General features: G+C 47.5%; 1 long non-coding RNA gene across 2 annotated transcripts in view; it reads left to right on the forward strand.

Annotated features, from left to right (window-relative positions):
• Window positions 1-565: 565 nt before the first annotated feature.
• Window positions 566-14138, forward strand: part of LOC139361617 (uncharacterized) — a 176996-nt gene continuing 163423 nt past the window's right edge. Inside the window, exon 1 of one of the 2 annotated variants that reach the window (XR_011619186.1) lies at window positions 566-1114. This is a non-coding gene — a long non-coding RNA (uncharacterized lncRNA). The remainder of the gene's footprint in view (window positions 1115-14138) is intronic. The other variant, XR_011619188.1, reaches the window with a different exon arrangement.

The raw sequence follows: 14138 nt of genomic DNA on the forward strand, positions 1-14138 counted from the left end.
ACCCCAAGGATTCTTCTCCCCACGGGACGAGCTGGGGGCCCGGGAGCGCCACAGACCCCGTGGACCCGGGAAATCGCAGCTTCGTCATAGCTAAGCTCGCCGCGCTCAGCTTTTCCCACCACCTGGAGGATCCACTCTCCGTGCGTCCTTCCCGACCTCAGGCTGCAGAGAAAACGTGGGGGCGGGGATCGAGGAAGCCGCGCGCAGAGGCCCCTAGCGCAGCCCCAGGAGGAATCCTGCCGCCAACAAGAAGCTGTGCGCGCGGCCGGGCTCGGCGCTGACAACAGCCGGATCTACCGGGCCTGCCGCGAGCCTCCGCGTCCAGGTGGGGTCTCCGCGCCCCAATTCCACCCCGCCCCGCCATCGGCGCTCCCCGCAAGTGCGGGGTTTCCACCGGCCCCGGCGTTCGCGCCCACTCACGGTCTCCCTTGCCCCCCCCCCCCCCCCGCCCCGGGAGATGCTCCCGGCGTTCTATTCCGCCCTGCCTTGGCCCGCCCAGCGAACGATGTGACCCCGCCCCCTTGCGGTCTCCCCTTCCCCGGTCGCTGCCCCTGCCCCCACCTGTGGCGCTCCGGGCATCTCTAAAGGCCCCAACCAGAGTCCTCCAACCCACCCGCGAGGCTAGCGCACCGGCAACGCGGCCCCACCCCCAGGGACTCCGCCCACTTGTGGTGCTACCCCCGCCTCCGCGACCTCACCCACCGCTAGCGCGGCAGCCACCTACGACGACCCCTGCGTAGGTCCTCCTGCCCACACCCGGCCCCGGCCAGCCCCTGCCCCTTTCTCTGCCCCTTTCCCTGCCCCTTTCCCTGCCCCTGCCCCTAGCCGCGCCCCACCCCCGCAGCCCCTCCTGTGCGCTTGGGCCCCGCCCGTCAAGACCCTTTGACGCTAGGGCCGGGCGGGGGCGCGGGCGGGGCAGCTTTTCCGAGTCGGGCGCGCGCCGGCAGGGTATCCATTGCCTGCTGCGCACCCGGACTAGCGGCTGCCCTCGGCCTCCTCGCCTTGGACGCGGACGACTCCCGGGCCCCCAAGGGCTCCTTGCGGAAGTTCCTGGAGCACCTCTCCGGGGCCGGCAAGGCCATCGGCGTGCTGACCAGCGGGGGACATGCTCAAGGTGCGCGCCCCCCTCCGGGCGGCGAGGGAGGGACGGACGGAGAAGGGGAGAAGAGGGAGAAGGGGAGAACAGGGCAAAGGGGATGGGGGAACCGGGCAGAAGAGGGGGAAGCGATGGGAGGACCCGGGGAAAGGTGGGGAAGCGATGGGAAGAACTGGGGAGAAGAGCGGGGAAGCGATGGGAAGAACTGGGGAGAAGCCCGTGCCCGGGAGCGGCAGGGGTACCTGCGGGGCGGCGGGAGCCGGCAAGGCAGCCCCGGGGTCCTTGCCGGGTGGGGCGGAGGAGGAAGGAACATGGCGATAGGAACCGCCATTCGGAAAATAGTGAGCTTTCCACCCTCTCCGGTTTATGTTTTAAATTGAGCCTGGTAGAGGGGGTCGCCTGGAGCACCTTCCGGGGTCGTTCTGCCTCTGAGCTGTAGGATGGGGCCGGGCTTCCCCTCCGAATCCTGGGTACAGCGCGATCACTTCTTAAGTTGCCCCCGCCCCCCAACTCCGCCCCACGCCACCCCCCAGCTTGTCGAGGAAGAAACGGCCGGATCCCGGCGGGCCTCCTGTCGCCTCGGGCCCCCCGCGGCGTGGGCGGGGTCCCGGCTGCTGCAATGCGGGAAACGGCAGGGGTGCTCTGGGTTCCCGCCTAGCGTCTCCGAGGCAGTCCGGCAGCCCCTCGCGTTTCCGTTGGAAGATTTTAAAAAAGGGTTTCCTGCGCTCGCATGTGCTGTCGCCTTCCGGCTCGTGACAAAACCGAAAACTAAAATGGGTCCCAGGCCCTCCCCGCCAGCCTCCGCGGACGGGAAGGACCAGGAAGCGGGGACTCCAGGACGTCAGCGGCGCCGCAGCGCGGGCTCTGGGCTTCCCCTGTCCTGTAATGTGGAAAGGGCTCTCCAGGAGGGGCCGAGCCTGGGCCCACGACGCAGGCGCTCCGGGAGGACATTTAACATTGAAGAGCGAGAGGTGGTGGAGACTGCGCTCCCCAGGCCCCGGGTGCACGTAGGGGCACCGGTGCCCAGGTTCAGGAGGGTGAGGCCTTCTTGGCCAGGTAGCCTTGTTAAATCTATCTGAAAATCACAGATAACTAAGTATCAAGTCGTCACAGATCATTTTAGTATCCTGAATGAGATGGCTACGGAAAACATGAAAACATCGTTACTGGTTACGTGCATGATGCATCCAAAACATTGTTACCTACACAGTGGCAGCACTGATATTTGTGGGCTTTTGAACGTGTGGACTGGAGTGTTAAGAGCCCTTCAGAGTTATGACAGTAGTTTGATTTGAATGTTCTTTTCTTGGCGAATAAATGCTGTACATTGAATTTACCCAGGAAACTAGGAAGGTGAACCCACACGAAGGACACAGGCCTGTGGGCTGCTCCAGGCGCCCTTAGGGCGTTGCAGGGCCTGAGCCATGCGCTTCCTGCTCAGCCTCCTGAGAGCCGTGACGGCGTCTCTGTTCTGCCTCACACTGGACCCGCTAGTTTCATATTCTTGTTATGGTTCCGAGGCTACAAGCGGTTGGATTCTGTGAGACACTCTCTGTCTTCCTCCTCCGGCTGCTTTCAAATGGGTCGTCTTTTTTTAGAACTGATTTTTTAAGCAGTGATTGATGGGGTGAGTTGTAGTGCTGTCCTGAACTGCAGAGGGAGCGCACTGAGGAACCTGGGTTTTGATGCTGTGCACATCAGCAGAGTCACCAGCCCAGGGCCCTGTCAGTCCCATTATTAAGCTCATTTCTTGCTCTTGTCATCGTTACTCAGACGCCTTAAAAAAAAAGCAAACTCCTGCTTGCCGTCACTGGCTGAGTTTGGCAAATGGGTGTTTAGCCTGGAAAGAGGGGCATTTTGTCCTCTGGAACGTCTAAGGCGCCCTTTGGTGAGGTGGTCTGTTTCTGACCACTCTATCCCGTGGGCGTCCTTCCTACTTCCACCTTCCCTTTCCGAATGCCTCCGCCTCCAGGGCTTTAACTTTCCTTCTGTGTGTGCAAAGCAGAGGTTATGACTGTTGTGCCAGTGCCCTGTTTTTTCTTTCTTTCTTTCTTTCTTTTTCTTTCTTTCTTTCTTTCTTTCTTTCTTTCTTTCTTTCTTTCTTTCTTTCTTTCTTTCTTTCTTTCTTTCTTTTCTTTTCTTTTCTTTTTTCTTTCTTTCTTTCTTTCTTTCTTTCTCTTTCTTTCTCTTTCTTTCTTTCTTTCTTTCTTTCTTTCTTTCTTTCTTTCTTTCTTTCTTTCTTTCTTTCTTTCTTTCTTTCTTTCTTTCTTTCTTTCTTTCTTTCTTTCTTTCTTTCTTTCTTTCTTTCTTTCTTTCTTTCTTTCTTTCTTTCTTTCTTTCTTTCTTTCTTTCTTTCTTTCTTTCTTCTTTTTGCTGAGGGCCCAAAACTTGCTGCATCTCAAAAGAAGCAATTGCATCCATTTGTTCACGATGAGCATAAACTGCTCTTTAAGGGAGACTAATTGGTAAACCCGGCTGCTGTGGGTAGAAAGACAGAGGTGGCCGCGGAAGCAGGGCTCTGCCTCTTGGAAGCCTGCACAACCGTCCTGCTTTCTTTCTTCAATATCCGCGGGGGGGGGGGGGTGGTGGTTAATTTTAATAAGCCCTGGAAACCAACAAAGCAGGAAAGTGCTAAGACATTGAGGTGTGAGATTTAAAATGACAACCAGCAGCCTCTCATTCTTCCTTCACTGAGGAAGGAAGGAACCAGTTGCCTCTTCGTTTTGGGGCTGCAGGGTATGTTTGGCAGCGACACTGGCCCTTTGTGCTGTGTGACTCAAGAATTGAGATAGTTCTTTACTAAGTGTTTTGTGCAGTAGGTATGAAAATGGGGAAAGAGGGAGCACTGTCCGGGGTGGAGAGGCGTGGAGAGACGCTGTGATACATAGCGAGTCCTTTTCTTCTGGGCTCCTGGTTTTCAATCTTTTTCTTCTTTTTTTCCTAACAGCTTGAAAGATGATTTTTGTGTCTTAATTAAAAGATTGAAGACTGTGGGTCAGACCCAAACTAATTCCATTGGCATCAAAGAAAAGGATTCTTTACATATTTATCTATAGGCATAATTATTTTTTTTATTTTTTGCTGAATTATCTGGTTAGTCAAATCATACATTAGAGAAGTAATATTAAAAATTAAAAAATAAAAAATGTATCTGTAAACATATCCCCCTTCCATTCCAGTCTTTGTCTCTGTGTAATTTTAGAACCTTGGGCCATGATGTACATAGAGTTTATATTCTTTTAATATCTTGCTACTTCATTGTTTTCATGTTTAATCTTTGGGTTGATGTATCACAGGTTACTTGACCGTTTCTTACAGGTGTTTGTTTTAGTTTTTTTTTTTTTCCCTTAACGCTAATGTAAATTTGAGTGTTTGGATGGTAGTTTTAGCAGAATTTAAGGCAGAGTCTCAGTTAGGGTGATGGATCGATTTATAGTCCCTAGTTTGAGGAGGGAGGTGGCAATATGCCCTTTCTTCTAAAATTGATATGTTAAATCACAATGGACATTTACATGATTTTGAGCACTTGGGACTCCCCTGGGGTTCACTGGTATTGCAAGGTCAGGGCTGGGGATCTTCTGCTGGAGAGGCCCCCAGCGTGCCCAGCGCAGGGTCCTGAGTGTGTTGCTGCAGGACAAGCTCTGGGCTTTGCCCTGCAGCGGCCGTCGCTCTGGGAAGAGCTGGCTGCTCCAGGAATGAGGCCTATGCTCTGAAGCTCACAGTCAGCAGACCAGCAAAGGTCAGCACAGATGACCTTATATGAATCATTCATTTAACAAGCATTCATGGAATACACATTCCATGCAGTTGGAACTTAGAGTGGAAGGCCATCAGTTCACTGTTGTCTCAGCAGAACTTTGTCCCTGGGTCCCTGTTGAACTTAGAGTGGAAGGCCATCTGCTCACTATTGTCTGAGCAGAGCTTGGTCCCTGGGTCCCTGTTGAACTTAGAGTGGAAGGCCATCAACTCACTGTTGTCTGAGCAGAGCTTGGTCCCTGGGTCCCTGTTGAACTTAGAGTGGAAGGCCATCAGCTCACTGTTGTCTGAGCAGAGCTTGGTCTCTGGCTCCCTGTTGTAGCCTCTGCTCCTAGGAGGTGCACGGTGAGTGTTGGGGGACCCTCCACAGGCACAATTGCTGAACAAGGACCCCTCCCAAGGGTGTCAGCCCTAGGCCCTGAGCTCTGAAGAGGAGGAAGGCATTCCTGGGGCCATCTCCCCTTCTGGATACTGAGCTCTGCACAGAGAGAAACTCTTCCACATTCACTGCAGTGAAGTTCATACTTTAGAGACTGGGGCCTGCATTCCCCAGAATTTCCATGGCCACAGGTGGTGGCCGCACCATGCGACTGGTGTCTATGTTCCCTGGAATTTCCGTGGCCATAGATGGTGGCTGTACCATGTGACTGGGGTCTGCATTCCCTGGAATTTCCGTGACTGCAGGTGGTGGCTGCACCATGCGACTGGAGTCTGTGTTCCCCAGGATTTCTGTGACCACAGGTGGTAGCTGCACCATGCGACTGGAGTCTGTGTTCCCCAGGATTTCTGTGACCACAGGTGGTAGCTGTACCATGTGACTGAGGGTCTGCGTTCCCCTGAATTTCCGTGGCCATAGGTGGTGGCTGTACCATGGGAATGAGGGTCTCTGTTCTCTGGAATTTCCATGGCCATAGGTAGTGGCTGTACCATGCGACTGGGGTCTGCGTTCTCCAGAATTTCTGTGGCTGCAGGCTGTGGCTGCACCATGCGACTGGGGTATGCATTCCTCGGAATTTCCGTGGCCATATATGGTGGCTGTACCATGTGACTGAGGGTCTGCATTCCTTGGAATTTCCATGGCCATAGATAGTGGCTGTACCATGTGTCTGAGGGTCTGCGTTCTCTGGAATTTCTGTGGCTGCAGATAGTGGCTGTACCATGTGACTGAGGGTCTGCATTCCTGGAATTTCTGTGGTCGCACATGGTGGCTGTACCATACAACTGGGGTCTACATTCCCTGGAATTTCCTTGGCCACAGGCGGTGGCTGCACCATGCATCAGGTCCTCTGTCTCAGGAGTTGGTGCCATTGTCTCTGTTACTCCCTCGCCTGACACACAGAGGCAGTTCCTGACTTTATCACTCCCAGGAAACACACAGGCATCTGTTTTGGATCCTTGTTTTATTTCCCCATCACCTTTCTCATCAAAGGGAAATTCACATCCCTCTAAAGCTGAGAATGGTGTGGGGCCCCCTGGTGGTCTTTCCAAGGCATTATCAGCAGGTAAATTAGATCATGTGGGCCAGTGTACCTGAAATGAAAACAGAAAGGTAAGTCGTGTCACTAAGTTTTGGTGGGAGATTCAGGGTCTTTGTTAGTGGCAGAATCATCCAAAGTAAGTTGTTTGTTCACTGCAGATCTAGATGGTTGGCTGTGTCAGGACTAAACTTAGCCAGTGTCGACAGAGTGTCGCTTAATCCCTCACGGAAGCGTGTCAAGTACATTGAAGAATAGCTGCCAAGTCTGCTATTGTCGGGAGAGAGGCAGGTACGTCTCTCGCTTAGCCCAGTGCTGCAGGAGGCCAGGCTCACGTCAGGCTGTGCGTGTGAGTGGGTTGGATTTTTAGCACTCTGGGACGGTAAAGCACAAACATCTATTTTTAACTTGTGGGTGACCTTCTTCTGTGCTGCTTGACTCTCTGTGGACCTTTCTGTTTCCTTCCTGAGGAGTCTGTGCCGGGGTCCCAAGCGTTCTCTGGGCTGCACCTCCGCGCCTGCCCAGTGAGGAGCCTCCTCCTGGTGGCTGTGGGACTGGGCTGGGCCCACACTGTCAGCATCGTCTGGGGTAAGCAAGCCCGTCCTTCCACACCTCAGTGTCCCCAGCTGTTGAACAGGGCTAATCAACTGACCGTCAGGATTAATGGGGATCAGATGCGCTCATCTCATAGCCCTGCTTGGTAAATAGCCACTTCCACTCTGTCCTCCAATGTGCTACTCTAGACTTTTTCTTTACCTCCATTTAGCCAGGTGATTCGAGGTGACAGTGACTATCAAGAGGGATGTACAGAGGAAACCAGTGGAAGAGAGCTCGAGGAGCAGACATGGGCGCAGGGAGCACAGTGCGGGGAGCACGGCTGCAGGGAGCATAGGCATGGGGAGCACAGATAGGTGTAGGGAGCATGGGCGCAGGGAGCACAGTGCGGGGAGAACGGGTGTGGGGAGCACGGGCGTGTGAAGCATGGGTGCGGGGAGCACGGGTGCTGGGAGCACAGGGCATGGAGAGCATGTGTGTACTTGCTCTGCTCTGACAGAGGCTGCCGAGCATGTACTCTGTGCTCAGATGGGTCAGAGCCTCAGTGCCTCTTTTTAAAAAAAAAAAAAAAAATCTTTTTTTAAAGATAGGACTTCTGTCTTCCTGGTGGCCCCTTTTAGTCGATACTCTTTTAAGCCTGCTTTTCCAGAGAAAAGCTAGGAAGGATGGCCTATATAGGTTCCAGTCTGGGCATATCTGGAAGAATGGGTCTTTTTTAGGTTTGAGTCTGGCGTACCTGGGGACATCTTTGAACCTCCACTCAGAGTCCCAGAACCACGTGTAGAGGCTCCCCAAATGTCTGCTGGGACTTTCCCCTCTGCTCGCGGATGATGAAGAGCAGAACCTCACCCTGCCACGACCTCTGGGGTCCTCCTTCCTGGAGGGCAGTGCCTTGGTGACCAGCGTGTGTAGGAGTCTGAGCTGGCACCTTCGGGCTATGCTGTGCAGCGGGGGCTCATGCCATGGGGCATTCTTGTGTTCTGCACCGGGACTGGTGACGTTGGGCATCCTCGTGCACTGTGGACCACGTGAGGTGCACATGAGCCAGACAGCTCCCGGAATTCGGAGCCTGGCTCTGTCTCAGGCCACCCACCTGTCTGTGGCATTTTTGAGGGATTGTGGGGACCGTATGAGTCTGTGTCCCCACCCTCACTGGCTGGACACCTGTGCCAGGCTGGAGTTTTATGTTTCACCATCCCCTGTTCCGAGTTGTGTGAATATTTATTTTCATTACCTACTCTCATGAGCTTTCCTTTTTTTAAAAAAAAAAATCGGAGACAGACTTTGAAGTCCCCTGGCCCCACCGTTCGTGGACCTAATGGTATTGCAGAAATTATGACTTCAATTATGTATAATAACTGGGGCTACTTTAAAAGTCATGTAAAGGAACAAGGTGGAGTAGCCATTTCAAGCTGTACATCATGCTGGATTCTTAAGTGAACATTATCAGGCTTTCAACACGTTTTCTCTTTTTATTTACTTTGGAGAATATAACGGATGCTCAGAAGCTGTTGGGATTTAGTAAGAGGAAGTTATCCTTAAGAAGCTATTTAAGCAAGGGGACAGTTGGAGTAAACGTAAATTATGAACACACACCTATTCCAAACCAGAGAAATAAAAGCATCAACTGTACTGGGGTTGAAACTTGGGTGCTAGTGTGTCTTTCCTGCCCACAGTGACTGTGGCAGTGCTGTGGGCAGGAAATTCTGGAAAGAAGACTTGGTGCCAGTGGTAATTTTTGTGACGATTCATTTGCTTTCAGCTCAAGTGACTATAGTCTTACTTGCAAATGGCTAGGTCTCCACCAATGGACCACAACACTGACATAGGACACATGAGAAATGACCCTTGGGTTTTTAACAATTATTATTTTTAATGGACACATTATAGTACATATCCATGGGATACAGTATGATATTTCAATACATGTTTTTCGTGTGTAATTAGCAACTCAGGGTAATTAGCATGTCCATCATCTCAAACATTTGTCATTTCTTAATGCTGGGAATATTTAAAATCCTCTCTTCTAGCTGCTTGAAAATATACAATAAATTGTAAACTATAGTCACCCTACAAGGCTATAGCACACTAACCCTTATTTTTACTATCTAGATGTAATTTTGTATCCATTAGACAACCTCTCCCTTTCTGCCTTCCCGCCGCCCTTTCCTGTCTCTAGAAGCCACTATTCTACCTTCCGAGTGTAGAATATCGTTTTCCTCATAGAGATCTTTAACCTTCTTGGTTAGATTTCTTCTGAGGTATTTTTATTTTTATTTTATATTTTTGTAGTTAAATGGGATTGCTTTCTTGATTTCTTTTTTCACTGGCTCATTGTTGGTCTATAGAAATGCTACTGATTTTTATATGTTGATTTTGTATTCTGTAACTTTACTGAATTTGTTTATCAGTTCAAAGAGATTTTTGCTGGAGTCTTTTTTTTTTTTAAATATATAAGAGCACATTGTCTGAAAACAGACAATTAGAGTGCCTCCTTTCCACTTTGGGTGCCCTTGATTTCTTTCTCTTGCCTGACTGCTCTTGACTAGGACGTTCAGTGCTGTGTTGAATAGGAGTGGCACAAGTGGGCGTCCTTGTCTTGTTACAGATCTCAGAGAAAAAGCTCTTAGTGTTTCCCCATTCCCCATTATGTTAGCTGTGGGTTTGTCACATATGGCCTTTATTGTGTTGAGGTATTTTTCCTTCAGTGCCTCTTTTGTTGAGACTTTCTATCATGAAGCAGCGTTGAATTTTATCAAATGCTTTTTCTGTATCTATCGAAATGATATTATGGGTTTTGTCCTTAATTCTGTTGATGTGATGTAGCATGATTATTGATTTGTGTTTGATGAGCAATCCTTGCATCGTGGGATAAATCCCACTTGATCATGGTGTATAATCTTTTTGATTTGCTGTTGGATTCAGTTTGTTAGTATTTTGTTGAGGATTTTTGCATCTGTGTTCATCAGGGATATTGACCTATAGTTTTCTCTTTTTATTGTGTCCTTGTCTTATTTTGGTATCAGGGTAATGCTGGTCTTGAAGAATGAACTTGGCAGGATTCCCTCCTCTTCAATACTTTTGGAATAGTTTGAGAAGAATTGAAACAAAAATGTGTAGAATTCAGCTGCGAAGTCACCTAGTTCTGGGCTTTTCTTTGTTGGGAGACTTTTTATTATTACTTAGTCATACATGTTACTCATTATTGGTCTGTTTTAGGATTTCCGTTTCTTCTTGGTTCCATCTTGGTAGGTTGTACGTGTCCGGGAATTTATCCATTTCTTCTAGGTTTTCCAATCTGTTGACATATAGCTGTTCAAAATAGTCTGTAATGATCCCTTGTATTTCTGTGGTATCAACTGTCATTCTCCTTTTCTGTTTCTAATTTTATTTCTTTCGGATTTCTTTTTGTTTGCTTAGTGTAGCTAATGGTTTGTCTATTTTATTTATCTTTTCAAAAAACCAACATTTTTTTCTTCATTTTTATATTTGTTAGTTTCAAGTTTATTTAGTTCCTCTTTGATCTTTGTTATTTCTTTTCTTCTACCACTTTTGGATTTGATTTGTTCTTGCTCTTCTAGCTCATTGCAGTTCGTTGTTAGGTTGTTTATTTTAAATCTGTTTTTTAAATGTAGGAGTTTATTGTTATAAACTTTCCTCTTAATACTGCTTTTGCTGTATACCATAAACTTTGATATGTTGTGTTTCTGTTTTCATTTATTTCAAGAAATTTTTAAATTTCCTTCTTAATTTCTTCATTGACCCATCGGCTATTCAAGGGCATATTGTTTAATTTCTATGTATTTATACAGTTTTGAAAGTTCTCCTTGTTGTTGATTTTTTTTAAAATTAAACTTTGTGTTCTAGGGTACATGTTCACAATGTGCGGGTTTATTACATATGTATTCACGTGCCAAGTTGGTATGCTGCACCCATTAACTCATCATTTACATTAGGTATATCTCCTAATGCTATCCCTCCCCCCTCCCTCCTCCCCCCTCCCCACAACAGGCCCCAGTGTGTGATGTTTCCTTTCCTGTGTCCAAGTGATCTCACTGTTCATTTCCCACCTATGAGTGAGAACATGCGGTGTTTAGTTTTCTGTCCTTGCGATAGTTTGCTGAGAATGATGGTTTCCAGCTCCATCCATGTCCCTACAAAGGACATGAACTCATCCTTTTTTATGGCTGCATAGTATACCATGGTGTATATGTGCCACATTTTCTTAATCCAGTCTGTCATTGATGGACATTTGGGTTAGTTCCAAGTCTTTGCTGTTGTGAATAGTGCCGCAATAAACATACGTGTGCATGTGTCTTTATAGCAGCATGATTTATAATCCTTTGGGTATACACCCAGTATTGGGATGGCTGGGTCAAATGGTATTTCTAGTACTAGATCCTTGAGGAATGACCACACTGTCTTCCACAATGGTTGAACTAGTTTACCGTCCCACCAACAGTGTAAAAGTGTTCCTATTTCTCCACATCCTCTCCAGCACCTGTTGTTTCCTGACTTTTTAATGATCACCATTCTAACTGGTGTGAGATGGTATCTCATTGTGGTTTTGATTTGCATTTCTCTGATGGCGAGTGATTATTGTAGCAGGACTAGCCTCAGACAAAACATGATGGGAGGCAACACGTATCAGCTAACAGAACAAAACGTTTTACACTGCTTTCTCAAACAATGTCTGGAATTTACAGATAACACTAGTAGTTTTGGTCAGGGGTTAATATTATTATTATTATTTTAACCACCAGGGCCAGGTGGTGGTGCCAAGGTCGTCTGGCTATTTATCTTACTTCTGTTTCTTTCTAACTTTTTGTTTTCTCCCCCTTCTCCTGTCTTATAAACTAGGGAAAAGGGGAGACGGGGAAAAGCTGGGAAAGACAACAGGAGAAGTGGTGGTCTCATTCTATATTATGAGCATTTTTTCATGTCTCTATTGGCTGCATAAATGTCTTCTTTTGAGAAGTGTCTGTTCCTTGTTGTTGATTTATAGCTTTATTCTGTTAGAGTCTGAGAATATCCTAGATGCTATTTCAATTTTAGAAAAAAATGTATTGAGAATTCTTTTGTAGCCTAGCATGTGGTGGATTCTAGAGAATGTTCCATGTGCTGAGAAGAATGTGCGTTTTGTATCTGTTGGATGAAATGTTCTGTAAATGTCTGTTAGGTCCATTTGGTCTACACTGGACTTTAAATTTGATGTTTTGTTGTTATTTTTTGTCTAGATGACCTCCAGTACTGACAGTGGGATTTTGAAGCTCCTACTATTGTTGTGTTGGTGTCTCCCTGTCTCTCTCTATACATATATATGTATATATAAATTTATTTGAGACAGAGTTTTGCTCTTGTTGCCTAGGCTGGAGGGCAGAGGTGCAATCTCAACTCATTGCAACCTCCACCTCCTGAGTTCAAGTGATTCTCCTGCCTCAGCCTCCCAAGTAGCTGGGATTACAGGCATGTGCCACCATGCTGGGCTAATTTTTTGTATTAGTAGAGACAGGGTTTCACCATATTGGCCAGGCTGGTCTTAAACTCCTGACCTCAGGTGATCCACCTGCCTCCACATCCCTCCCAAAATGCTGGGATTATGGGCATGAGGCACCGCGCCCGACCTCTCTCTCTATTTAGATCTACTAATATTTGCTTTATATATCTGAGTGCTTTGTTGTTGGGTGCACATATACTCGTAATTGTTATATCCTTTTGCTATTTTGATCTCTTTATTATATAATTACCTTTTTGTCTCCTTTTTACAGTTTTTGACTTAAATTGTGATTGATCTGAAATAAATATGGCTACTCTTGCTTACTTTTGATTTCCATTAATGTGGAATGTGTTTTTCCATCCCTTCACATTTAGTCTATGTGTGTCTTTGCAGCTGAACTGAGTTTTTTGTAGGCAGCATATAGTCGGTTTTTCTTGTTTTAAATTCATTCAGGCCGTCTCTATCTTTTAATTGGGAATCTTGGGATTATTTTGCTATTGATATCACAGTCCAGACATTAAGATTTTCTCACTTAAGTCGCTTGTACACAAATTAATATGAAGAGGAAGTAGAGTTTTTCTTTTGTCCTTTTGAAGAGAGTGATGGATTATTATTTTGACTTCATGCAAGTGAGGGACTCACCATGCCTGTTGGGATTTTAGAATTTCTTTCCTGTTATTAGGAACAGCAATGATCCGTAATGGGTTCCTGGAATCATCCAGTGATGGTCTGAATATCTTAAAAGTTTCCTTTCATGTCTCATTTTCTATTTCTCCCCTAGTAGCCATGCACCCGGGGCAGGACATGGCCTTGCATTTCCTTGGTTTCTTGATGATTTCTTAGGTTTAGTGTTTGACACAGTTAGGATTCTGGATAAAATCAGCCCTTCTGGGAAGTGTGTAAGTCAAACAAGGACTTTCTGGTGGCGTTATACAGGTTTCCCATGCCCCGTGAGTACAGGAATAGCCCCCTGGGGAAGGAGAATGGGCACATGATGGCAGGGAGCCATTCTTGGATGGTCCCATCGTTCTGCAGGAATTGTCATGCAGGAAGAAGAAGCACATGGCGACTGAGCTGGTAGTGATTCTGCTGATAGTTTTGATCGTTATGATTTGCTCCTGAAAGGTGATGTGGGATGAACTGCAATATTTAGAATGCTGACATTCCTTGAAACAAAGATATAGAAAAAGGCTTATAATTGCATGATGCCTTGTAGTTTTCAGCTGCTCTCATGTGGATCCTTTTTCGTCCTTCTGAAATGGTTTCCCAGGAGAGAGCGTTGTTCTTCGTGTATAGATGAGGAGCCTGGGTTTCAAATGGTTAGGAATTCAGTGCACGCATTGGAATCTTTAGTTTCCTGGAACATTTTCTATTCAAGTATAGACCACATGGCCTCTAAAGGCTGGCTCATTCTTAACACCGCGAATGGGGATCCAGCCTCACGTCTGGGGTGGGTGGCAGGAACTCCACAGCCATCCTGGGTGCTCTGGGGTGGGGTGGCTGAGCTGTGGCAGCCCCTCCCAGCTGAGCAGCAAGGCTGGGGAAAGCTCATTCCATTCCCCTTGGTTCTAACCAGGTAGAGGCTTACACTGCACATTTCCTTAGCTGGGAACCTTTAGAACTTTACATTTAAATCTAGTCTGTGATCCAGGGGGTAGACACATGGGTATTCACTGTACAATTCCTACATTTTTTGTATATTTAAAAAATTTTTTTATGTGTCGTGGATGACAAAAGAAATGAGACCCCTTTGAGTTAG

This window comes from Macaca nemestrina, unplaced genomic scaffold (genome assembly GCF_043159975.1).
Source record: "Macaca nemestrina isolate mMacNem1 unplaced genomic scaffold, mMacNem.hap1 Scaffold_71, whole genome shotgun sequence".
NCBI lineage: Eukaryota > Metazoa > Chordata > Mammalia > Primates > Cercopithecidae > Macaca > Macaca nemestrina.